The sequence below is a fragment of the Lithobates pipiens genome, unplaced genomic scaffold, assembly GCF_037356315.1.
Source record: "Lithobates pipiens isolate NorthernLeopardFrog02 unplaced genomic scaffold, aLitPip1_a1.2 Scaffold_16, whole genome shotgun sequence".
Classification (NCBI taxonomy): domain Eukaryota; kingdom Metazoa; phylum Chordata; class Amphibia; order Anura; family Ranidae; genus Lithobates; species Lithobates pipiens.
The window spans coordinates 58,395,436-58,423,336 of NW_027507748.1; the positions used below are offsets into that span (position 1 = coordinate 58,395,436).

The 27,901-nt window shown below is 40.2% G+C and overlaps 1 protein-coding gene across 1 annotated transcript in view; it reads left to right on the top strand.

Annotated features, from left to right (window-relative positions):
• The window catches only part of MRPS6 (mitochondrial ribosomal protein S6), an 88,077-nt gene that overhangs the window by 24,937 nt on the left and 35,239 nt on the right, over nt 1-27,901 (top strand). The window lies entirely within an intron of this gene.

Genomic DNA, 27,901 nt, shown 5'->3' on the forward strand with positions numbered 1-27,901 from the left:
CCCTTTCTTCTTCCTCCCTCTTTTCTTCTTCTTCCTCCCTCTTTTCTTCTTCCTCCCTCCTTTTTCTTCTTCCTCCCTCCCTCCCTCCCTCTTTTCTTCTTCCTTCCTCCCTCCCTCCCTCCCTCTTTTCTTCTTCCTTCCTCCCTCCCTCCCTCTTTTCTTCTTCCTCCCTTCTTTCTTTCTTTCTTCTTCCTCCCTCTCTTCTTCTTCCTCCCTCTCTTCTTCTTCCTCCCTCTTTTCTTCTTCCTCCCTCTTTTCTTCTTCCTCCCTCTTTTCTTCTTCCTCTCTCCTCCCTCTTTTCTTCTTCCTCTCTCCTCCCTCTTTTCTTCTTCCTCTCTCCTCCCTCTTTTCTTCTTCCTCTCTCCTCCCTCTTTTCTTCTTCCTCTCTCCTCCCTCTTTTCTTCTTCCTCTCTCCTCCCTCTTTTCTTCTTCCTCTCTCCTCCCTCTTTTCTTCTTCCTCTCTCCTCCCTCTTTTCTTCTTCCTCTCTCCTCCCTCTTTTCTTCTTCCTCTCTCCTCCCTCTTTTCTTCTTCCTCTCTCCTCCCTCTTTTCTTCTTCCTCTCTTCTCCCTCTTTTCTTCTTCCTCTCTTCTCCCTCTTTTCTTCTTCCTCTCTTCTCCCTCTTTTCTTCTTCCTCTCTTCTCCCTCTTTTCTTCTTCCTCTCTTCTCCCTCTTTTCTTCTTCCTCTCTTCTCCCTCTTTTCTTCTTCCTCTCTTCTCCCTCTTTTCTTCTTCCTTCTTTCCATAACATTTGATGTGACATTTAATGTATTACATAGTTCTTTTGGCTGTAAAAGCCTCCATTGTGTAGACACTCAAAAGGTCTTCCATTGGCCATAGTCTGCCCCTAAAGCCTGAAGGACAGTAAAATGGCCCTTTGGATAGTTTCAAGACCCCGGTTTGATAATCCCCCTTGCTCCATCCCAGACAACCAATTAAAAAGGTTATATAGGGAGTTAAGGGGAAGGCTAAATGAGCAGGGCCAACAGACAATTATTAGATGCCCCTGGAAGAGGGGAGGGCTATGCTAGGGAATTAACTTGCCTGTAGTAGCCATATTTTCAAGCACGTTCAAGGGCCTCTCCTTCTTTTTTTATAAGAAAAAAAAAAAAAAAAAGGATTGAAAATAATTTATAGAAAGTAAATGATTTGATTTGTCTCTGCTCTTGCCTGTAATTTTTTTTAAGTTGATGACAAGATCTTTAGGTTCTTAATTATAGTTGTCTGGGGTAATGACTCACTATGTAATAGAGCCGAAGGATAAACATTACAGCCAGTCAGTTAGCAATTGCTTACATAAATCTGCAGTGGCAGCATCCATATGCTGGGTATGACAGGTTCACGTGTAGGGTGGGTTTACATATATGCAAATTGGATGCGGGATTACCCACATTCAATTTGCGTGACAGGAGAGTGTGACTGTCTCTCAATAGAGCCGGTTTACATTGTTCCGGGGCGGGCGCGGTCCGTATTTGGAAAGGGTCCTGTGTGTATCTGTCTCCGATTCCGGCGCAAATTCAGGCAAAAGTTCAGATCTAATTTGTGCCTAAATCGGTGAACAGGGACACGCCTGACTCCTGCTGTGAGCCGTGACTGCAGCACATGTGAACCCAACCTAAAGGGTAACACTTAGATTTACATAGGAATGTCAGTATTCATTGTTAAATTATTCTAACTGCATTTTTACTTTTCAAAGTAAAAGTATCCCCCCTATTTAGCTTTGCTTACATTATCTAAGGAAAATCCAGGGGCTGAGAACACGTCTGAGTTCTGAGCATTGCTGTCAATTGCGTGAACTTGGGTTTTTTACGAAAGGCAAATCCACTTCAAGTGTACTTGAAAGTGCACTTGGAAGTGCAGTCGCTCTAAATCTAAGGGGTAGAGCTGAAATGAGTGGAAGCTCTGCTGATTTTATCATCCAATCATGTGCAAGCTAAGATGCCTTTTTTTTTATTTTCCTTGCATGTCCCTCTCAGATCTACAGTGACTACTTCCAAGTGCACTTGCAGTGCAAAGTGGTTTTCCCTTTAGTAAATGACTCCCATTGTGTCTGTTCTTTCCCAAAACATGCAATAATCAAAAATATCTCTGTGGTTGGGGTGAATTCCAAAAGCTGTTTTCTGAAACGGTTGTGCGCATTCAAGAGCTGAGTCTTATTACTTTAGAGTTCCCCTCAAGTACTCGTATTCTAAATTAGGGAGCACATAGAAATCTAAAGTATATAAACTGGACAGTAACCGTTTTAGGTAATGGTAAAAACTTGTGGTAATAGTTGACTTTTTCACACTATTTGAACAGACCAACACTAAATATTCAATCGGTACTCAGAGATGAAGATGATATACTTTAATTTAACAAAAAAAGGAAAATTTGCCCTTGGCATTTTTCGTGATTTGTTGCCTTACAACCTGGAATTAACATGGATTGTTTGAGGATTTGCATCATTTAATTCACAGAACATGACCACAACTTTGAAGATGGGTTTTATTTTTTATTTTTATTTATTTTTTTATTGTGAAGCAAACAACAAATAGGACAAAATAATAGAAAGTAAATGTGCATAACTATTCACCCCCTAAAGTCAATACTTTTGTAGAGCCACCTTCTGGGGCTATCACAGCTCCAAGTCATTTTGGATGAGTCTCTGAGCTTGCCACATCTTACCACTGGGATACCACTTTTGCCCAATCCTCCTGGTAGAACTGCCCTAGCTCCTTAAAGTTGGATGGTTTGCGCATGTGAACAGCAATTTTTAAGTCTCTGACCATGGATTTTCTATTGGATTGAGGTCTGGGCTTTGACTAGGCCACTCCAACACATTTACATGTTTCTCCTTAAACCACTCAAGTGTTGCTTTAGCAGTGTGTTTGGGGTCATTGTCTTGCTGGAAGGTGAACCTCTGTCCTAGCCTCTAATCACACACACACACAGTGGTACAGGTTTTGCTCAACAATATCCCTGATTTAGCACCATCCATCTTTTCCCTCAACTCTGACCAGTTTCCCAGTCCTAACTGCTGAAAGAAAAACCCCACAGCATGATGCTGCCACAACCATGATGTGTGGGGATGGTGTTCTTTGGGTGATGTGTTGGGTTTGCGCCAGAAATAGTGCTTTCTTTGGCCAAAAAGTTACATTTTAGACTCTTCAGACCAGAGCACCTTCCTCCATACATTTTGGGAGTCTCCCACATGCCATTTTGCAAACTCAAAGTGCCATTTTGTTTTTTGCTGAAAGTAAAGGCTTTCTTTTGGCCACTTTGCCATAAAGCCCAACTCTATGGAGTGTAAGGCTTATTGTCGTCTTATGTACAGATACTCCAGTCTCTGCTGTGGAACTCTGCAGCTCCTCCAGGATTACCTTAGGTCTCTGTGCTGCCTCTCTGATTAATGCCCTCTTTATCCAGTCCGTGAGTTTTGGTGTGCGGCCGTCTCTTGGCAGGTTTGCTGTTGTGCCATGTTCTTTCCATTTAGTTATGATAGATTTGATGGTGCTCCTAGGGATCATCAAAGATTTGGATATCTTTTTATAACCTATCCCTGACTTGTGCTTCTCAACAACATTGTCCCTTACTTGTTTGGAGAGTTCCTTGGTCTTCATGGCAGTGTTTTGTTAGTGGTGCCTCTTGCTTAGGTGTTGCGGCCTCTGGGGCCTTTCAAAAAGATGATGTGTATATGTAATGACAGATCATGTGACACTTAGATTGCACACAGGTGGACATCATTTCACTAACTATGTGACTTCTGAAGGTAATTGGTTGCACCAGAGCTTTTTATTGGCTTCATAACAAAGGGGTTGAATACATACGCACATGCCAATTATCAGTTTTTTTTATTTCTGAAAAATGGTTTTATGTATATATTTTTCTAACTTAGACTATTGTGTTCTGATCCATCACATATAATTCAGATTAAAAAAACACTAAACTAAAGGCTATAATGTAACAATATATGTAAAAAGCCAAGGGGTTGAATAGTTTTGCAAGGCACTATGTGTGTATTAAAATATTTTGTAGGCATTTTTGCATACCTACCCACCAGTCTGACATCAACCTGGTTACAATTTTGACCACTCCTCATGCAAAATTTTATTTGGCTGCAAGATGTTTGTGGATTTCCTTGCATGAACTTCCCTTTTTTTTTTTTTTTTTTTTAAACTCCTCTTCCTTACAGAAATTTAATGGGATTTAGATCAGAGCTTTATTTGTACCAGTCCACAGCCCTCCATCATCATTATTATTATTATTATTATTATAATATAAAAAAAAATTAAGGCATTCCTTGATGGATTTTCCGCTGTGTACTTTTGGATCATAATTGTGTTTGAAAGATCCATTTCCTGTTCAGCTTTCATAGATGGCCGCACATTTTCATCACACTTTTTCATATAAGGCAGAAATCATGGCTGACTTGAAGACTGCACGTGGTCCAGGAACTGAAGCAACACCAAACCATAACATTTCCTCAAATGCTTGACAGGTGGTATAATGTTGTTCTAAAATGCAGTCTTTGATTTGCACAAAACAGGTCTATCGTTAATGTGGCCAAACCAAATCTTAAATCATCCACCTACAGTACATTGTTTCAAAAGGCCTGGTTTTTGCTTCTAAGTTCAAAGCAGGTTAAATGTGCTAAACCTCGTTCTGATAGTAGATACATGCACTTTGACACCAACTGTTTCAAAAATTCTTTACAGACTCTTACTGAAATTTTGGGTTTCTTGCAGGCTCTTTAGCATCAAATGATCAGCTCTTGGGCTGAATTGGGCAAGGCCACGCACGTTTTGAACTTGGCAGGAAACAGCCGAGATTTGAGCTGTGTATGGGCAGGCTAAATGTACCAAATTGATCGCTCAACTTTGGTACAACCAGCATGCTGGGTTTTACCTGCGATTATTACGAGTGGCTGCTATAACCGCTAGCAATAATCAGTCTTCTGACAGGGAGAAGGCAATGACCCCAAAAAGAGGAATTCCCACATCAACACTGTCTGTATTGATGGGGAATAGAGCAAATTTCTTTCCTGCAACCCGTGGTTGCAGGAAAGCAATTTGCTCCGTGCATGGCCGTCATTAGTCTGGTCAGTCCTGGACACATTTTAAACCTACACCACTTATAGATTATTTTCCTTACACTGAAATTACTGATATAAACAAAATGGATTTAAAAAGATTTGCTACATTTCCAGATTAATGCATCCACAAATTTGTTTGGGCCTTCAAGCTATTTTGGTCTTGGTATAATGACGCATGTAATTTTATTTTTGCATATAGAGCAGGCAACAGTGTTTTTTACATGTTGCAGTTTGACATCAGTTCCTGCTCTCAAGGAACGTGCAATCCTAAGGCCCCTACTATAGATGTGTACTAGGGCCAATTTAGACAGGAGCTAGTTAACCTACCAGCATGTCTTTGGAGTACTTGGAGGAAACCCATGCAAACACAAGATGAACATGCAACCTCCATACATGTTGCTTCATGGTATCGTATCGTGGGATTTGAACAAATTACCCTAGTGCTGCAAGTCATTAGCGAGGAGAAAACCAGACCCTTGATATGAGGTATAAATAAGACCAGTTCAACCTTGGATACTCACCAGGGGGGGGGGGGTCTAATCATTGACACCTAATCTGGAACCTCCTTTTTTAGGAAGCGGTGGTAACTGCACCCTTTTCCAAATTATGAGAATGAACACTCATTTGTTCAGATGTGGATCACCTTGATCTGTGCCTACTCTTTGAAGAAAAGTTTGTTCAATTGCTGAAAAAGTACATTTCCATTTGGTATACCTACTATTTAATATGGCATTGTAGTCATTTTAAGAATGGTTATTCAGGTTGTTGCTTAAGTCCCAGGTTCTGTAACATTTCTCTGGTGTGCCATTACACTTGCTGCTGTTTGGAATTTGAGTAGTGATTTTGTGAGGTTGTCTCAACCATGTGTAGTTCCAATTTAATGAGTTGGGGAAGCGGCATTGGATGACCCTCAGTAGAACCTGTGTTTGTAGGACAGAGCGGTACGGTTGGCACCTAAAATACTTATGAGTTGCCTTTAGAATTTGTGTGTTCTGTCTTTGACAGGCTTTTGGTTATAGTTCACTGAAGACTTCACTAATCTTGTATTACGGCTTGACCTTTTTATTTAGTTTCAAATTGCACGGTAGTCCTCAGACACATCATCAGACGCATTGTCTGACCTGGATTCTGAAAAGCCGTTTTGGGTCACAGCCTTCTCTAAACCAAACTACAACTCTGCTACAAGTGAGAGTAAGGATTACGGGGAAATTGAAGACGAGTCTAAGTCATGTTTGTTTTACAGTTTAATAAGGAAAATTTTAATAATTTAACAAGAATTAATGTTGCACTTAAAAAGCCTTTACATTTTGCCTAACCAGAGTTTATTGATCTTAAATGGTGGTTTTGTTCAGTGTCGGCATTATCCAGTTTCAGCAATGAGTGGCCTTATCTAGAATCGGAGATTTGACTGGATTCTAAAACCTTTTTGAAAGTTAAAAAAAAAAAAATGAAATGGAAAAAATTTAGAACTTATGATACTTTGCCCAATAAGGAGCACTGATGTTTAGATATTGCAGCAACCAATCAGCATTCACTCTGCTAAAGCATTATGTATTTATGTGTTACTGCAGTTAATTATCATTCATAACTGAGTAAAGCCTAGTACACCTCGGCCGAATGTTGGGTGACATCGGCCGCTTCAATAAAAACCAGCTGACATTGGTAGCTAGTCCGACAGAAGCCAGCCATTCAGCCGATCAGCACTCTCAGCCAATGGCTGACCTGGGGGGGGGGGGGGGAGCAGGGAAATTATTGCACTAGTTTAGTTTGTGTATGTGTACTAGGCTTAAGGATAAGTAGAGCACCAACCATGCCACCATTTCTGAAATTTACAGCTAAAAATATTTCTCAATGTGTTTAAAATTTTTAACTCATTTAATTTTGCTGTGTGAAGCTATAGTTCATTGCACTATGATATAGAATTAGAGGCCTTAATGTTTTGCAAGTACAACTGCTTGTTCTACTCATTGATGAAACCATTTCAGACTCGGCAAAGGCTAATCTCAGGTTTCCGAACCACTGTTTTTGGAGCATTTCCTGGTGTGTCCTCTGATAGAATGTGGTCAGAAAATCGGCATGTATCCAGATGTTCCTCCTCCTAACCATTTTAAACCTTTTTTAAAGCTCTGTTTAACCTTGAGTTTAAATAGGCTAAATAAGTTCCAGGTGCTACTAAACAAAAGGTGTTCAATGTTTTACAGTTTTTCTTTCTAAAACCACCAAATCCTAAGTAGAGGAGCCTGTCCCCTGCCAGAAACTGGAGAGTGTAACTCTGTCGGTGTGAAAGCAGTGGTCTCACTTGCCCCCTACAGAGTCAGTCCTATAGCTCTGCAATAAGAATAAGGATATCTGCTTCTCCACAAGGGCCAATATTCTGCTCTGCTCCTTCTTCTTTTTTTTTTTTTTTTTTCTACTCTTGTTTTTTAAAGGGGATTAAAAAAAAAAAAAAAAAATTGCACACCTTATTTGGTTTGATGCACCGGTTATGCGGTAGCTCATTTCTACTGCAAGTTCAATGTATTTTTAACTTGTGATAAGCTTCTGCATTGATTACCATCTGTAAATGTTTTGTGATGTTTTCTTTAAGGGAAGCTAGTTTGTATTTGCTTATCTACATACCTGGCAGCACAACCATGAGAAACATGAGGAACTGTTAAATGTGGTTAAATTGTCACTTCAGAACGTGCTTGCAGGTAGCTGTGGGAATCTCAACCTGGGGGTCTTACACTGTCATCTTTGTGGAGGCTCCAAAGGCAATAGACTCTACTTTAGCGGTTAATGGCCATGGAATGCACCCGTAGTTTCTCTAATGGCAGGGCGAGTCATATTTTATATAGGGGGTTTTTCATATGGAGGAAGTTAGGATCGTTATGAAACTCCCTTTAAAAATATCAAGATTTCCAAGGCGATGGGGATTTTAGATTTCCTTTTTATTTAAACAGACATTTTTTACAAAACCTATATTGCTTACCTGGTTTATGCTGGCCAGTTTGGGTTGGCTCCAAAATGGGGTAAAATCAAATCTGTCTCCTATCACATTTTTAATTCTTATGGGTTCTTCTGATCTTAGGATTGCTGGTGTTCTACTTGCGGATGAAAGGATAATCCTAGCTAGAAGGGGGTTACAAACTTCCAAAAACACAAGAAGGCAATATTTTAGATGTAAAGATTGCCAGCAACACGATACGTTGCAGTAAAATATCAGCTTAATTTAGGCAATGGTGACAACGGCTCACAGCGGTCAATGCGTTTCTGCCAAGATGGCCTTCCTTATGAGTAAGGCCATCTTGGCAGAAATGCATTGACTGCTAAATGCTTTTGTCACCCTTGCCTAAATAAAGCTGATATTTTACTGCAACTTACCATAGTACTGGCGATCTTTGTATCTTCAGTTTCCCAGAGGTTTGCGGTCTGTGCCAAGGCACTGGTTTTCCAGCCATAGATGTTTGGGTGAGGTGGTAGAAGCATTGCTTTCTGTTTACGATGTTGTGGAAATGCTGAAATGCTGTATAGCTGCAGTTGGGCCCAGATTAAGAAGATTTCCATAAGTTATTTGTGGTTGTTTGGCACAAGAAGGATGAGTCATGGATGATTTATTAAGGTTATCTGCAGTTCAACGCGATCTTCGTGGGGGGGGGGACCCCAAGAAACTTTTAGAAAGTGGTACAGTATGTTGGGTAGCACTTTTAGTGATTACCAAATGTCAGCAAATAATGCTGGGGAGACCATTCGCACCAAAGTATTCTCTCAATTTTTGAGATAATATAACTGTAGGGCTCTCGGTAAATGCAAATGAAATGAAATTACTATGGTTGATTCTGAAATCTCTGGATCACTTATACCTTGGAAGTTACCTTTTTAAGGTTTTGGAATTTTACAAAACTAGGAAATTGTATACTGCTCCAGTGGATTACGGTTGGATTGGGCAATTCATTTATACATATAGGCCCTCCTTGAGCCCAGCTGACAGCTTAGCCTTCTTGGAAAAATAACTACTCGCCCAAGGTGGATTTTCCTTTTGGTTATTTTTTTATTTATCCCTAAAGCAAGCCAGTGCCTTGCTGCCACACTTGGGCATCAAGCAAGCATACATTTTTTTCCGGAAGGTTCTATCATATGGAGGACTGTCTGGTGGTTAAATTATGCCCACTTGCATTCTGCTGTCTGGAGCAGGGTTTCTCAACCAGGGTTCCATAAAACTCTAGGCTTCCTCCCAGAGTAATTTTTAGCAAGGGTTTCCTGAGACTGGAAAGTTTATTTCAAGGGTTCCTGTGTTGAAAAGTGGAGAGAGGCTGAGCTAGAGGTACCTTAACGGAGACAACGCAGCAGTAAATCTACCTTTTAAGCAGTTTTCAGCTCACCACACACACATTACAATTAGACTGTACAACCATCTTTAGATCTAGCAACAACTCAGGCTTGACTGATTTGGATACAAATGAATTGGTTTAGTTCTCAGTTTAGATAAATATAAAGACCATGTACAGGTATTGCACAATCAGAATGTAATTTTTATAGTAAGATTTACCAGCATAATGTTCATAAAGTTGTACATTTTTGAGGTTTTCCTGAGAGGGTTAAGCATACGAACTTGTAGCATTGCAGACCTTTTTGTAAGGTTTAGGATACTTGGTAAATTTAAGGGTCTTGGTTGGTTGTGGTGTTGCTAAAGGGTGAGTTCCTCAAACGGCAGCTCTCTAATGTACAAAGCCCTTAGCTGGGTTTTATTAATTATGGTAGGTGATTGATAAGAGCGCTACTCCAGAAGGATTTGTCCAAGCTTATTTTGTATGAAATTTTCTATAGAGATTTTGCTTCTAATGCCTAGTCACACTGTCAGGCTAAACATGGGAAGCCCTGATGAAGGGTGCCCTTTGGAAATCCTAAAACATAATGACCTTTTTTTTTTTGAATACAGATTCAAACAAAATGTACCTGATGAAATACTTCTGGGGACCTCTTTACTCCTTCTACCTGCAATGGGATTTATCTAGTAAAAATCTGAAAAGTGTAAACTCTTTTGAGATATTTGTTCTTGGGCAGTGGAGTCAGTGTAAGAAAGACTGCCCCTAAGCCTGAAGGTGTAATGAGAAAAATATTCTAGTTGCTTGGCTCTAATGCTAACAGTGGCTTTTCGTTATAGCAGCTAACACATACGAGATCTATCTGCGTGTTACCCATTCAAGAGGGCCTGTGACATCAGAAAGTGGGCTATCCTTTCAAAAGAGACCAGTGACCTCAGAATGTAGGTTATCCATTCAAGAGGCTTTGTTGATATTAGAGAAAGCAGGTTATTTGTTCACGAGAGACCAGTGACATCAGAGAATGTAGGCCATCTCTTCACTAAAAACCAGTGGACAGAAAATGTAATCTGAGTTACTGGCCATTGCTGACAATGTAGCCTGTTGTTCGATCACAAGAGACAGGTTCACCAGAAAAATCACTCAGAATGCAGATTGTCGTTTTTTTCCTATAGAAGCACACACAGTATATACACAATATCAGAAGTCTCAAACTGGCAGCCCTCCAGCTGTTGTGGAACTACCTCCTGCCTATAGGAGTCATGCTTGTAACTTTCAGCCTTACAATGCCTCATGGGAATTGTAGTTCTGCAACAGCTGGAGGGCCACCAGGTTGAGACCCCTGCATTATATTATCAAAAGTATCGGGGCATCTGCCTTTACATGCACATAAAATTTATTGGCATCCCAGTCTTATTCCTTTTTAAGGTTCAATATTCAGTTGGCCCACCCTTTGCAGCTATAACAGCTTAAAATCTTCTGGGAAGGCTGTCCACAAGGTTTAGGAGTGTGTCTATGGGAATGTTTCACCATTTTTCCAGAAGAACATTTGTGAGGACAGGCACTGATGTTTGATGAGAAAGTCTGGCTCGTAGTCTCCACTCTAATTCATCCCAAAGGTGTTCTATCAGGTTGAGGTCAGGACTCTATGCAGACCAGTCAATTTCCTCCACCCAAACTTGCTCATCCACACTATGTTGCCAAAGTATTAGGCTACCCCTCCAAGTAATTTGGTGAAAGGGGGGAGGGATTATGGTGCAGGTTTTTTTTCAGGGGATGTGCTTGGCCCCTTACTTCTAGTGAAGGGAACTCTTAAAAGTGGATGTAACCCTTTACATATACCCAGTGAGGTGAACAGCCTCAGATGATACAAATCTTCCTATGTGAGTTTTATTTGTATATCTGCTGCCTTTCCCTTTCAACACTATTTAGAAAATGCAGATCAAGTTGCAAATCTTTCTTCCTGTTCCAGCAGTGGGTGTGGAGTCTTGGTTTACACTGTGTGACAGCTGATTCGGGGAAAGGCACACAACCCCACTCCACGTAGGCAGAGGAACAAAAACTTGCAGAGCTACAGTTTGAATAGACAAGCTTTTCAGCAGCTTTTTATTTTGTTTCGAAGAACTTGTCAGAAGTGACTTTGCTGACAAGAGGAACAGAGCACCAGAAAGACACGGCACTTAGAGCTTTGGAAAGAGATGAGTAAATGCTACAGATATGTGCCTAGGTCAGATTTCATGAATGGGGTTTACAACCAATTTAAGACGTCAGCATACAAAGATTTTTTTTGGGGGGGGGATTGGCCCCTTACTGTTCCAACATAAGTGCACAGTGAACAGAATTGGTGGTGGTGCACGCGGAACTTTTTTTATCTTAATACATGGAATGCATTAAGATGAAAGAAAAAAAAAACCTTCTGCCTTTTAGAACCACTTTAAGCATTGTTAATGGGTCACTGCAGTTAATTATCACTGATAACAGAGTAAGGATAAATATAGCGCCAACCATTCCACAATTTCTAAAATTTTTATAAATTTAAATAAGTTTGATAACTTATCAGCTAAAAATGTTTCTCGTTATATTAAAATGTAAAATCCATTTGCTGTGTGAAGCCATAGTTCTTTGCACTATGATATAGAATAAGGTTTTAGTGTGTTGTAGAATACAGCTGCTTGTTTACTCGTTGATGAACCCATTTCCGAACTGGTGAAGGCTAATCTAAGGTTTCCGAACCACTGTTTTTTGGAGCATGTCCTGGTGTGTCCTCTGCAGTATGTGGACAAAGTCAGCATGTATCAAAAATTTCTCCTCACATCTTCAAGCTCTGTTAAATCTGAAGTTTAAATTGGCTAAATAAGTTCCAGGTACAGTACTACAAAACAATGTTTTACAGTTCTTTTGAGAACAGCCACAGCCTAACTAGAAAAGCCTGTCCCCTGCCAGCAACCAGAGATTGTAAATCTTTCTGTCAGTACAAAAGCAGTGGTCCAATATGCCACCTACAGAATCGGGCCTATAGCACTGCAATGAGAAAAGTCCCTCCTCAATGCTGCTTTCTCAGCAGGGTGGGGGAGGTTTCAGATTTTTTTGAAAAAAAAAAAAAAAAAAAAAAAAAATATATATATATATATATATATATATATATATATATATATATATATAATATATTTAAATATAATTTTTTTTATTATTTATAATAATTAAATTTTTTTTTTTGGTTTTTGAAAGCGCAACATGCAAAAACAGAGCCTATTGGGCATACCCAGGCTCGGAACCTTTACACAACATAACACAACTTAGAACAGTCAAAAACATTAGTGCCCCAATTGGCACTTAGACTAAAAGTGCGCTCCCAAATCTACAGTACACCTGCAAAGAGCTTGTATTTAAACCAGTCAGGGTCAATCTGTTGGTCTCCTACCTTTTTAAAGTAGGGGGTGGAATGTTTAAGTAGAAAGCTCAGGGTCTGCATTGGTAGAGGGGGCTTCAGTTCCACGCTTTGTGAAACTTTTGTGGGCATCCCCTTGACAGGTAAGTGGTCTTGTATATGGGCAGATTATCGTTGACCAGTTTTTTTTCCATGTGGCCAGGGTAGGGACAGCTGGAGCCTTCCGGTGAAGTACAATGATTTTTCTTGCATAAAACAAAATCAGTCCAATCAGAGTTCTGGGGGCTCTACAGTTGGCTAGGGAGTCAACCAGGCCCAGGAGACAGACCTCCATTGAGTGCGGTATCTGAGTAGTAGTCACTGTGCCAACAAATGATATGATCTCTGCCAGAGGTTTCAGATTAAAAAAAAAAAAAAAAAAAAAACCTGTAAAGACTTTGCACGCTTTTTTTATTTGGTGCACCTGGAATGCGGCAGCTCATTTCTACTGCAAGTTCAATTAAGTTTTAACTTGGTATAAGCTTCCGCATTGATTACTATCTGTAAATGTTATTTGATGTTTTCTTTGTTAAGGGAAGCTAGTTTGTATTTGCTTATCCACATACCTGACGGCACAATCATGAGAGAAACATGAGGAACTGTTAAGTGTGGTTTAAATTGTCTTCCTTGTCTCTTCAGAAAGACATTTGCAGGTAGTTTTGGGAATCGCAACCTGAGGGTCCTACACTATCATCTTTGTAGAGGCTCCATAGGCAATAGTCTCTGCTTTAGTGGTGAATATACATGGCATACACCCATAATTTCTCTGAAGGCTGAGTGACTCCTATTCATGTAGGAGGTTTTTTTATATAGCGGAAGTTACGATTTTTATGAAACAACCTGTAAAAATATCAAGGTTTCCAAGACAGTAGAGATTTTTTTTTTGTGTGTGTGTATATATATATAATATAATATAATTTTTTTTTTTTTTTTTTTTTTTTTTTTTGTGTTTGGTTAAAAAATAAAAAATAAACAACAAATGCTGCTTACCTGGTTTTATACTGGGTTGGCTCACACATTTTGACATTTTTATGGGCAATTCTGAACTTTAGGATTGCTGATATTCTACTTCAGGAAGAAAGCTAATCCTAGCTAGAAAAAGTGGGTTAGAAACTTCCAAAAACACAAAGCAATGTTGTGGATTTGAAGATACGAAGGTCCCAAGCACCATGATACGTTGTAACGGTGACAGCTGCATATAACAGTCAATGAGTTTCTCCCAAGATGGACTTACTGCTGAGGAAGGCCATCTTGGCAGAAATGTGTTGACTGTTTTGTGCTGTTGTCACCATTGCCTAAATGAAGCTGATCTTTTACTGCAACATACCGTGGTGCCGACGATCTTTTGTATCTTCAGAGTCCCAGAGGTTTGTGGTCCGTGCCAGGGCACTAGTTTTCCTGTAAGAATTTGCAAACTTTTATGATGCAACTGGAATGCGGTAGTAGGTTTCTACTAAAAGTTCAATGAAGCTTTAACTTGTGTTAAGCTCCGACATTGATTACTATCTAAACAAAATGTTTGATGTTTTCTTTAGTAAGGGAAGCTAGTGTGTATTTTACTTATCTGCATACCTGACAGCACAATCATGAGAAATTGTTCTACCTGTCACTTCAGAAAGTCAGCGCAGGTAGTTGTGGGAATCAAATTAAATCCTTTTTTTTTTTTTTTTTTACATATACCTAGTGCAAACAGTTCGGATGGGAAACGCATTAATCTTTCAATTTATCATTTGGTAGAAAATTTCCAAACGTGTCCTTAATTTTTTCGGGTCAAAAACATTCCAACGATTATCGCACGCGTGTGTGTGCGTGTGCGTGTGCGTGCGTGCGTGCGTGCGTGTGTTTGTTTGTTTGTTTGTTTTTTTTTTTTTTTGTTTTGTTTTTGTTTTGTGCCCATTTAACTGGCTGAAAAATGAACAAACTGGCCAAATGACTTAATTTTTCATATAGTGTATGGCCAGCATTAGTTTATTTCCACGTACCTAGACATTCTTGTAATTTTAGCTGTTCAATCTGCTTTAGATTTACCATCTTCTTTAATCAGATGTGCATCTTTGTAAAGCCTCAAACACACTACTAGCTCCTCCTCCTCCTCCTCCTCCTCCTCCTCCTCCTCCTCCTCCTCCTCCTTCTCTGGTCAGAGCTACTGTATTAACAGATGTTAGTAGAGTGATCTCCCTTGCCGAGCTATTGTGTTCTAAGAGGGGGATGCCCCCCTCCAGAACATATTGGTCAGTGTTCTCAGCCATTGGCTGAATGAGCCGATCAGAAGTCGGACGGCAGACCTTTTTCGGTCATGAGCTTCCGTCCGAAGTTGGCCCATGTGTACTAGGCTTTACTGTATTTATATAGCTAAGGGTTTGTGGACACCTGATCTTCACACCTAAATGGCATTCCTAAACCATAGGGATCTTCTTCTCTTCCTCCTTCCTCCTTCTTTTTTTTTTATTTTTTCTCCTCCCCTTTGCGGCTATAACTGCCTCCACTCTTCTGGGAAGGCTTTCTACAAGATTTTTCAATGCTCGTTCAGTCAAAAAAAAAAAAAAAAACATTTGTGAGGTCAGGCACTGTTGTTGGGTGAGAAGCTCTGGCTCATCCAAAAAGTGTTAAGGAGGGTTGAGGTCAGTTGTTGGTGCAGGCCTCTCCAGTTTTTCTACAATAAACCATGTGTTTAATGGAGTTGGCTTTGTGCATAGGGGCACAATCGTACCACAACAAAAAATTATTTCATGGTCAAGTGTCCACAAAGTTTGAGCAATCCAGTGTAGGACAGACTTTGTAATCATACCAGATAAGGCCTGAGGTTGGAAACCTAGAGGCGATTCAGTTCGCATTGTGCGCTATACAAGTATTTCATTCATTCATTCAAACATGTCCTTTAAATTTTGTCTTGTGTGTGTGCCTGAACAGCATATCCAAAGTGGACCTGTCTCAAATGCACAACAGTGGCAGATATTTTATATGCAGGACAGTGCCTCAAGCTCCTGTTTCCTTAGGGAATGGAGGCTTTTTAGAAATGCCTGTGCATACAATTTTATTGCCTTACCCATGCACCTTAGATGTCTGTCTAAAGCAGGAAAAAAATTGCATAACTTCTTGAATGCAAGTTAGGGCAGTGATATAACTGCTTTTTAAATGGCATTAGCCCAGTAAAGTCAGTATCTCTGCTGTCAGCAGAGGTTTTTGGTGGTTCATAGTGGAACATACATGGACATCTGTCTCGGCACTGTAGAGATTTCTTTGAAATGAGCTTTGGACGGTAGTTGCGGTCATGTAAGCTGCTCCATGCACACTACAAATTCCATAGTCCTATAGTCCACCTCACTAGTGAGCAGGAGGGGATGGTTAACTAGCTACATACAGTGGGACCATGAACGTAGTTATCCTCTAAAAAAGTCAAATATCGCCAGCAAATAAAAAAAATATATAAAAAAATAGATTTTGAGTTTTGGAAGAAACTGAGAGCAATAAAGTGTAGATAGATATTTATACAAGTGTATGAGAGGCCGTAGTTCTACTTTATCAGTTGCTCCTTCATTGTAAAGAAGGAAGGTAAAAGCTTTACCTGATTTGTATTTCGTTTTTGTATTTCGTTTTTTCAAGATCTTGATTGTTTAAATTACCCTCTTCCAGAGTTGTCTAATAAGTGTAAATACAATTGTTTTTTTTGTACTCCTTTGTAGTTTATCATGTGTCTTATTATTAAAGAGAAAAACGTTGAGAGAACCAGCCCATGTAAAAGTAGTCGTCACGTCAGTCAGCTGGAGTGAATATTGTGGATTAGCGATATATTTTACTAGTTTTTGTTGTTTGTGTTTATTATATTATTATTATTTTTTTTCTCAAAGTTTGTTCCCACCTACAAATTTAAGAGGCCTTTTTCATAATTCATCTTACAAAGTCAGAAGCTTCTGGTGGAAAAGCCAATTTTCTGCAGCGTGCTAGGTCTGCCACTGAAACTGCTTTACTATGCTGGAGTGAGTAGCTTGAGAGTCACAGAATAGAAATGTTCTTTTCTTGCCCTTGTAAGGGACTATCTGCTGCAGTTCCACCAGAGTTACACACTTCCCTTTGACTTCAAGGTGAACTCCAAAGAAAGGAAGCTTTGCCAAGTCCCCCCCACCCCCCTTAACTGAAAGGTTTGTTTAGATCATACCCCATATTTTACTTGCCCAATCCTCTGCACCTGCAGGCTCCCTCCAGGCTGTAAGTCCAGACCTGCATAGTCTTCACCATGCTCTGATGGTCGCAGTTCCTCTGATGTCTTCCAAAGCAGAGCCTATAACCCTGCATTGAACATAAGAGTGCCCAAAAGACAGTAAGCAAAACTGATTCCCCCCCCCCAAAGATCTAAACTGACATTTAACTCTGGGGGCGGGCTTGGACAGCTCCCAGAGCAGGAGAGCATTTTTGCTTTACCTGCTGGTGGGCACTAAAACATCTGCATTTGTGGTTTGGTTTAAGGGCAAAACAAGCCAAGTCAATCCATTAGAATTAGAGCTGAGGGACGTTGATAATTTGAGGGCAAAACATAATCTACTGTAGACAACGTAGGCACGTTTTTAATACTAAAGAGTGGACAGCTCCTCTTAACTACATTACAATTACAAAGATCAATTGCGACACTGACCAAGCAGTTTTTAGAAAAACCACCTGGATTGACTTTTAACGAGGCGCAACATTTACTAAATACATTTTACTGTTATTCTCATTTGGTAGATTGTCATGGTTGGCTAAGATCAGCCAGTATGCAAAAGATAAAGTATATTTGTATCGGGGATACATTCTGGAAAATTTGCCTGGTCATTCCTTTAATTACATAACAATATCTTTCTATTGTTAGGGCATGTACGTGTTGGATACAGAAAGTCGAGCATTTTCCTGGCAGGAGAGCCATCCGGGAGAAGAAATTTTATATAGGGTAGATACATAGTAAAGCCATGCCTGCCCACCGTGGGCATGTGTACTCCACTATCCAGCTTGGCACAGCAGTCTTTCCAACCCAAAATTTAAGGGATGCTTGGCAGGCATCAGAACCCTATGAAGAGTATTTTCTATCAATGCCCATATATATGGGCAACTACAGCCAACTCCTTTTTAGTTTTGGATTGTTATGACCTCTATCATCTGGACAGAATATCAGGGGAGAAATCTTGATCTGGCAGAGGTTCTAAAATTTCCTCACTACTAAAAAATTTATTTTCTCAGTAATACAGTACAGGACATAAGGCTTGTTTTCATAGACCATGTTTTATATGCAGGCTACCTTCAGATGATTGGACACCTTGCTAGGGCTGCTCCTGGTGCATGCTCGTATAACCTTGCCCACTTAGTGACTTCAGGTTTTTTGTGTATTGCGGTCTGTGTCATTAAACATTTACATGGGTTTTTCTTGATTCATCTGCCCCTGTCAAAAGAAATCTCTGAAATGGGGACATAGACCACAATAAAAAAATTGATAGAAATCGTATCCCTTCCATGCTCTATCCAGGTTTATCTGGATAATAACTTCATCTTGATCTTGTTCCACTGTGTTTTATCTATTTTTGTGGTGAGATTAAACTTTGGTTTTATAAAAATCTATCGGCTTGGGTTGAACGGAATAGCGTACAACTTAAATAGCAGTACCTTCCAAGGTATAAGAGCGAGATTTCAATACTGGTTGAGTACCCGATAGTTAAAGTAGATGGATAAACCAGGGTTTGATGAAAACCTCCCAGAAGTTGCTAGGGGTTCCTTGAGCAATGAGCATTTTCTGCCTCTCAGATAAGTTCCCACTTACGCCTTTTATCATTTTTAAGGAATTCTTTCCATGGACCACAGGTGTAAGGATTCATCCAACTGACCATGACACTATTATATCATGAGTTGTAGATATAGTCATTATTATCAGGGATTCCCTGAGACCAGAATGTGTTATTTTAAGGGTTCTTCTGTGTTAAATAGTTTGGAGGCTGGTTTATTACATTTTCCAGTGGTCGGGTTTATCAGCAGCATCTCTATTTCCTATAGTAGGCAACGGATATGACCCCACCTTTTTGGTTTTGTGGACCTGGGTAGTTGGGAGAACCATAGTTGATATTTATCAACTCCGATGGCTGTGTTTTTTTTAAGTTTAGGCTCATGTATACAGGCATTTTGTTGTATTTAGAAGACACAAAGCATCAGTTAATGTAGTTATGTATTTAACATTTTTTTTCTTAAACATTATTAGTATGAGTATTTTGTCTGAGATGTGTTACCCATGTGATCTGGCAAAACAGGTCTGGCCGGGAGAAAAAATGGCAGCCCTAGAATACAATCTAGGTCCTGCTGCATGCACACGAGCTGAGGGTTATCAAATGTTGACAGGAAGAGAGATCTATGTCTAGTCAGCAGTTAAAACTTCTCAGCCAAGTCCTCATGTTGTGACTGCTCTCTGGTAGGGGTGCCTGAACAGAATTACAAACCTTTTGGTAGGCAACATTCTTTGCATATACTGTACGTATTGCAACTTTTTTTTTTTTAACGGCTTTCTTGGAGTCCACTGTATTTAAGTATCTTGTCAAGAGAACAGACTTTTTTTTTTTTTTTTTTTTCTTTTTTTTTGGGGGGGGGGGGGGGTTTAATTTGTTGTAAACCATATTTATTATTTCTGTACCTTGAATGACAGTGGCCCTCTGGAAAGCATGATTTTATTTGAGTGGATGCCGGCCATTTTGTGTTTGGAGCATTTAGGCTTTATATATATATATATATATATATATATATAGTAACTTTTATATAGCTAACCTTATAGAAAGGGCTCATTGTAGCTGTCGGTCTTGGTCTTAAAGGGTTAGCCTACTGAAAGGGGATATGTTGGCTGTAGGTGGTCTCTGGTGGGGTTGAGTCAGCCAATGCATATAATTTTGGGGTTTTCCTCCAGAGGGATCTCACTGCCATGATTCTAACTTTTTCCACCTACCTGGGAGTTTGCGGTGTTCTTGTCCACCTTTTTTTTGTTTAATTTTCTCCATAATATCAAAAAAATAAATGTGCAGAAATGCCACCAATAGATTATTCAAGAAATGCGAGAGGTGCATTCTTCCTCTGCCACCTACCAAAATTGAAATAACAATTTTTGCATGGAGTGATCCTTTAACTAAGTGTATATCTTTGAATCAAACAATTCTTGCAACACATAGAAAATTTGGTTTGTAGAGGTAAAAATGGGTGGCCTATTTTTTTTTTGGGACAAATGGCCTTTCAAGGTATGTTTTTAAAGCCCATTTAAAAAAAAAAAAAAGATATATATATATATATATATATCTATAATATATATATATTTTTTTTTAGCTTTGGGTATAGTAGGGAAGGTTTTGAGCTTTTGCTGGGTTTTGATGCTTTCTGTCCATGTTGAAGATATTCACCCTCACTTCCTGGCTTGCTGATTACTTGGGAAGTAAGGGAAATCCTACAAAAAAAAAAGTTACCTTTGTTCTTATCCTGCCCTACGCTACTCAACATATGTGCAATAAATATGGTATTTGACACAGTTGGAGAGATTTGCCACATTTCCTGTTCTTGTGACCACTCAAGAAGTGAAGTTCTCCAGTGGAATTACTACCAGCAGTGACGGCGACATAGGTTCAACTTTTTCCCAACTTCACTCAAAATAAAAAAACAAAAACAGTTGGGCTTCTAGATAATTTGATGAAGTACTTGACATGTGTGTGTCTGTATCTGGAAGCCTTATTTCGATCATATTTGGTAAAGCGGTGTGTGAAATTGTTTTGGAAAGCACAACTTTTTGCTACAGAGAAATGTTATGGTTTATTAAATTTTACTTTTTGTTTAAAAGCTAATTCTATCACAAGTCTGAGGTGCCCTTTTATATCTTGGTAGCCAAGGTACTATCAGTTAACCATCCTTGGCAAGCCATATGATCTGCCGAATCTTGTACAAGAGCAATGTTTTTGGGCATAGGGTGCAGAACAATGTATATTTTTATTTTTTTTCATTTTTGTTTTTACATATTGCAATTGTTTGTGCGTGAATGTTTGTTAATATATTTTTTACTGTTGTCTAATACAATGGAATTATTAACCGTATTTCTTGTCCATTTTAACGCTGTGGACTATTTTTTGTGAAACCGTTAACAAAAACATGACTTTGTATTGTTGTTTTATTGCTAAGTAAAAAAAAAACAAAAAAACAAAAAAATCCTGTGTTTTCCCTAAGTGCCAAATTAAAGCAATGTTTTTTTTTATACATGTCAATATTGTGGTCAGAATTTTATTTTGTGTGTGTTTAGGGAATATATTTTAAGAGGTCATGCCCCTTCTTCTTTTTTTTTATTTTTTTTTATACACATCCTGTACGTAAAAAAACAAAAACAAATTTAAGCCTCCCTTATAATTTTTTACAGTGATGGATATATCATCAACCAGTAGAAAGGCTCCAAATAATTTTAAATGTTGCTTTGGGAAGATCTTCTCTGGGTCTATGTATTAAATGCTTGAACATTTGCATAACCATCACAAATTTCCACATTTTTCCTGATATATTCATCTAGTGGCCATAATGCCTTTTTTTTTTTTTTTTTTTTGTAAGAAAACTGTTACCACCAGATGGAGCTTATAATAAGGAAACCTCCAATTAAGTAAATCAAAGGTATTGTTGGGGTTCCTCCCAGAAGTTGCTAGGGGTTTCTTGAGCAGTGAGCATTTTCTGCCTCTCAGATAAGTTCCCACTGATGCCTTTTTATCATTTTTAAGGAATTTAAGGAGAACCATCATCCAAATACCAATAATTGATAATGGAGACAATTCCCTAAAAAATAAATAAATAAATGAATAAAAAAAGTCTCCAGGGAAGGGAAGCTGGAGAAAGGAAAAATTGACTATCTCGGTATAGACATCAGACAAAACCATTTTGATTTTAATTATGTATCAATAAAATTCTTATGAAGTATCCAGATACAAAAACTAAAATATAAATAAAATTGACATATTTTGCATTACACTGGTACTCAAATACACTCCACAATGAAAAGGAGTTCAATTTCCTCAGTGTACGTTTATCCTCTACATGTTTCACCGCTATAAAATGCTTCTTCAGGAGGAACACAGAATAAAATCTACAGATAAGGTGATAGTTTTACATGTTAAGCACCCATAATTGATGCTTATATACAAACGGAAAAGTTGTTGGGGAAGTGAAAACATTTGATCACTTACCAGTGAAGGCCCATATGGGATCGAGGCTGAACAGCAGTGTTTCCTTCTGGCTGACATGGGGGACTGGATAGATGACGGATTTGCTAGGGGTGATTAGCCAATAGGAAAGAGGATTTGTTGTACAAAGGTTTATATTCGTACAGAAATATCCATATAACGTTTATTACATAAAAAGGGGTACAGATGTAATCCAGATAACTAATCTGTTAGGCCAGAAATGTAATATCTATACCGGTTTATGCTGTAGAAATTGCTGGTATATAGGTAGAAAAATCAACCATAGACCCAGGAGGAAAAATAACCTCCATTAAATAACTAGATATAAATGGCTGGTGGAACCATTGCAGCAACTAACATATAACAAACAAACAGGGAAGCTTAACCTCCATATATAAACGGGTCTACTGATAAGTACACCTGAAACTCAGCCTCCATAGGCATCCCCCCGGGTCGATTATCCATCGCACCATAGAGCAGCCAAAGCATGCTAGATATAGTCCCCAACCCGGCATCTGACATTACCGGGTCAAATCCCCCACAATGCACGCATGAGGACCATGCGCACTAAAGTCGTGGATCAAAGGGAGCCGTGTCATATTGCAGGCGGGGGGACGGATTGGTAGACTACTCCCCGGTACCGCCCCAGGGTTCACATGTCTGCCAGGGGAAATCAAGAGGACAAAGCTGGCGCCCACAGTCACAGCAGGGCTCATATTAAAGTGGGTCAATACCAAAGTAAAAAATAAGGACGTAGACCTAATTATCCAGTGAATATATGGTGTAAACAGAAAAAAAGTGTGACGCTTGATGAAAGAAATTAGCCCAATGTATTGCTGAATAATCCCACAGCAGACCAAAACTGTCGGTGCAAAATTCCAACAATAGCTTGTGACAATGCGTGCATCAGTGAACTTGGCCTACAAGGGAAAACCATTATATTGAAATCACCCTACTTGTTCCACTTATAGGGATGGCTTGTAGGAGAACACTTTATTGAGGCCCGGTGAAATAGTGACATTAAGCCAGGCATGTCCAAAGTCCAGCCCGCGGGCCAATTGCGGCCAGCTTTCCGGTTTCAAATGGCCCCACTGGCAACTTTGCCTATATAAATCTTTTGTAGCCCCCCATTGTGGTGTTTGCTTTTCAAAATAGAGTAATTTTGTGGTAGATTTGCTGTCCTGGTGCTCAAGGTCCTTCAAAAATGTGATAGGTAGTCAAGAAACTGTAATTTATGTCCCTATAACACCAGACAGTGCTCCCTGCATGTTGGACCTCTCTGTGGCCAGGCTGTGAAAAAGTCTCACATGTAGTATCGCCATACTCGGGAGTAGCAGAATATGTATTTTGGGGTGTAATTGCAAGTTTATCTATGCCATGTGTGGAGAAATAATTTATTATGACAATTTTGTGTAGAAGAAAAAAATTCTTAATTTTCCAAATTCGTGGGCAAAAAATTGCAACTTCAAAAAACTAACTTTGCCTCTTACTAAATACCCTGGACTGTCACCTTTGCAAAAAGGGGGCCATTTCGTTTTTATTTTTTTTTATACTGTCCTGACATTTTAGGGCAGGCATGTCCAAAGTCCGGCCCGCGGGCCAATCATGGCCCGCGTTCTGGTTTCGGATGGCCTGTCTGGTCATGCTCACATATATATCTTTTGTGGCCCCCAACGAATCCCCGATCGTCGGGGGCCAAAAAAGATAGATATGCTGGCTGCCATGGAGGGGGTGGGACGAGTGCCGTGGATACAGGACAACGTCCTGTGTAAAAGGAAGTCCCGTCCTGCGCTGCCTTTGGACAATTGTTTTGTCCATCACAGGAGGCGGGACTTTCAATTAAAGAGGCTGTCGATAGAAACAGGAGTTTCTCCTGTATGTCTGTCGGCGTTCATCCCGCCCCCTTCCCTGTCTCCTCCAACGCTGTAGAGGGACATGAATCAGGCTGCACTGATGGCAATGGTGAGTCTGCATTTATGGAAATGTGTGGGCTGCATTCATGGAAATGTGTGGGCTGCATTCATGGCAATATGGGGGCTGCATTTGTGGCAATATGGGGGCTGCATTTGTGGCAATGTGTGGGCTGCATTTGTGGCAATGTGTGGGCTGCATTCGTGGCAGTATACGCTGGGGGCTGCAGATGGGCACTGACCCTTATTTTGCTTCACATGTCTTTATCTAAAATGTAAGATTTTTATTTTTTTTCCTGAGACTTCCTTTTTAAAGTTAAGGTGTGTGGTATAAGCCGATTAAATACAGTATATCCAAATAACACCCGAGCTCATCTGTTCACCACACACAGCACAAAGGCAAAAGAATTCTTGTTGGGCTGTGTATTAGTGCTCGGATGAACACACTTAGCCCTTGTACACACGGTTGGACATTCTGCCAACCAAATCCGTTGGATTTTGTCCGACGGATTGTGTCCGAAACTGTTGCATACACACAGTCGGACCAAGTTGTCGGAAAATCCGATCGTTCAGAATGTGATGACGTTATTTTGTTACGATGGGACTACGTTCACGCTAGTAGCCAATAGCTTTGATGTAGGAATTTGATCTGAGCATGCGTGGCACTTTGTCCGATCAAAATTCTCTACACATGATCGGAGTATGTCCGATCGGACCAGTTTGTCGGAAAATATTTCCAACAAGTTGGAAAATTTGGTCCGACGGATATTCCGACGGAAACAGTCCGATGCATACCACACACAGTCGGATTATCCGACAAAACAGTCCGGTAGGACACATTCCGTCGGAATCTTCGATCGTGTGTACAAGGGCTTAGACTGAATTTTAATGGTTTAAAGAATGTCAGACAAAATGGTCGGCCCTCGAGCATGTTCACTTCATCAAATCTGGCCCTCTTTGAAAAAAGTTTGGACACCCCTGTTTTAGGGCCTCGAGAAATGAGAATTACCGGCAGTACATCAGGCTTGATCAATTTTCAGGGATACGTAGCATAGCTTGTAGACTCTCTAACTTTCACACAAACCTATTATCATACACTTATCAGGATTTTTTTTTTTTTGTAGACCTGTAGCAGAGTACATTCTGGTCTAAATTTTATGACTAAATTTAGATTTTATTGGGATTCTTTTAAAATGGTGTGTGTGTGTGTGTGTGTGTGTGTGTGTGATATAAATATAATATACATAATGTTTGCTTTTTTTTTTTTTTTTTTTTTTTTATCGCTTAAAATAAACCCGGTGGTGAATGCCACCAAAAGAGAGCTCTATTTCTGTGCCAAAATTATGAAAAAGTATTTTGCGTACAGTGTAGCATGCACTTGTCATTCAAAGTGCAGGAGCACGGAAAGCCTAAATTTTGGCCTGAGATGGGAGGTGTGATGGGAGTCGTGCCCAGTATTGAGGTGGTTAAGGGAAACATGAGGGATGTCATTGCTGGCTTTGAAAATTCTAGTTGCCTGACATTAATACTATGATCACCAAAACAAGTGTGCAGACTTCTTTGGTTGTTGCTTGTTTTGGGTCAGGGATTGCTGAGGATGACTGCCAGGTAACAAGCATCCTCGGAAGGTAGTTCTGTGAAGAACGCGTGTTACACATCACACAAGCTCAATTGGGGCACTTTGACACTGACAGCGCCCAGGCATTGGCGGTAAAAATGGCGGCGCTTTTCGACTGTTAGTGGGGGTTTAAAAGCTTTTAAACCCCCTGCTAATGACCAAAAAAAGGTTAAGAGTTGCAAAGTGCCGCTGCAGTGGCGCTTCGGCCCATTGATTTCAATGGGCAGCAGGGGCGCGTTAAGAGCAGTGTATACACCACTACTACGGCACCTCAAAGATTCTGCTTGCAGGAGTTTTTAGCGTCCTGCCAGCGCTCACCGATCCAGTGCGAAAGCACTCAGGCTTTCACACTGGAGTGAGAGGAGAGTTGCTTTACAGGCGCTATTTTTAGCGCTATAGGGTCTGTAAAGTGCCTCAATGTGAAAGAAGCCTTAAGCGCAGCACAGATGCTCCTTCCTTCTTTTTTTTTTTTTTTTTTTTTTTTTTTTTTTTCTTTTTTTTTTTTTTGATGTTCTTTTTACATCCTAATAACACCCAGTTGGTCTGGGATAAAAATGATGAATTATCATGCAGTTGTAGCAAATCACATCTTTTCTGCAAAAGTCTGTTTGTCTGTAAAGAAGCGTGCTGATTTCCTGCACTCTAATAGCTTTGACATTTACTTTTCAATTTGCATTTGCAACCTGCAATCAGCCGCAGTCAGATTTGTCCATACTGGAGACGTGCGAGAAGCAACAATTGCCGTGATGGAGAAGCTCTTCCATTCCAGCTTTGTTCATGAAATTTGGACGGTTCAGAAGGGACTGACCAAATTCTGGTCAGTGTGTCGCTGTCCCTGGGACACACTTTTCAATCAGTGGCTGCATATACTGATCAGTGCAGGAGCTGCTGTCCAAATACAGTGTTTTTATCCAGTCAATTCCTACACCCACCAGGAGTCTTTGTTGTGTTTTTTTTTTTTTTTTTGTGTGTATAGCCAGCTTAAAGGCATAGTTCAGCTTTACAAAATGTATTTAAAATGTTACTAAACCCACAACAGTAAAATCAGTCTGTATATGCAGTAAAACATGCTTGTTATACTTTATGTGGAATCTCTAAGGTGTTAATCCTCTGCATTGTGTAAAAAGACTGTTTTGATCCTGATTTCTCTGATCCTCTCCTTTTTACTGTCTCCAATCCATCTCCTGATAGAACAGAGCCTTGGGGGCAGTCTGCACATGCTCAGTTTGGTGTGTATTGCTGGAGAGTTTTTTTTGTTTTGTTTTTTTTGCTCTTGGAAGTGGGCATGTCATCAGCACAGGGCCAATCAGCACTGTCCAGACAGAGGGTCTGGGATCATGCAGCTTCATAGGACAGTGAGTACAATGAAAACTCCTACAAGCTTTAACCAGACACTGATAGAAGTCACAAGAACGCTATATACTGCTAATGAGAAAAGGTATTTTAGCAGTTTATATTTACTAAAATTAAATAATTGCATTCCCATGTTCTGTGTACTGTGGGGGACCATATAAAATGAATACAGGTTCTGGGTTTAGTAACACTTTTTTTCCTCTCACAGGAAGGAAACACATTGCCATTTTTTTCTTAAAAGGCTAGTCCCTCAGGTCCTGGTCAGTCTTAGTGTTTCCTCTGTCCGGAGGAGACATGTTGCCTGAAGGGACCGTTGGAGGCTCCATCTCCCAAGGGCTGATCTGGGACATGTCTCATGGCAAGCAGGGAGTGTACAGTGTGAGCCTCTGGGCTGCAGGGGTGAGTGCACCCTTGCTGTATGGTTGGCGGAGGAGGTCGGACGTGAGGCTACGGGCAACCCTCCTTGGGCTGCAAGCAGGTGGTGACCCAGATTCTGGCTTCTTCTGAGCCCAGGCGTGGAGAAAGATGCTGATACACCATCCCCTTGGCGGCTTCGACAGGGGGGTGTGTACCCATGGCTGGAGGCTGCTTGACCTGGAAGATGAGGTGCGTCATTTCCAGGGCGGGAAACTGGTTCACTGCCTTAAAGGCACGGGAAGCTTGAATAGCCGGCTGGTGCCATTATATCGTGGACACGGCTGCAGGGGGACAGCATGGATGCCACAGGAAGGTCCAGGACAACTATGCTCTGTCGTCTGCCCAGGCTCCCAGAGACCCAGGCACCAGCGGGACACGGGTAGGCACCAGTGGGTGACCCTTTGTTATCCGGTTTCGGAATAACTAGCTAGGTGGTGGTATTCTCTAGCGGGCTGTGCAATACAGGCTTAGTAAGGTGTCACTGGTTGTGCACACTGTTTGGTGGGTTGAGTATACTTTTATTTCTCACAGCCATGGGCCTCTGTGTTTTATGTCTTGGCAGGCCAAGCCTTCTAAAGAACCAAAGCCCACTCCCAGAAATCAGTGTGCA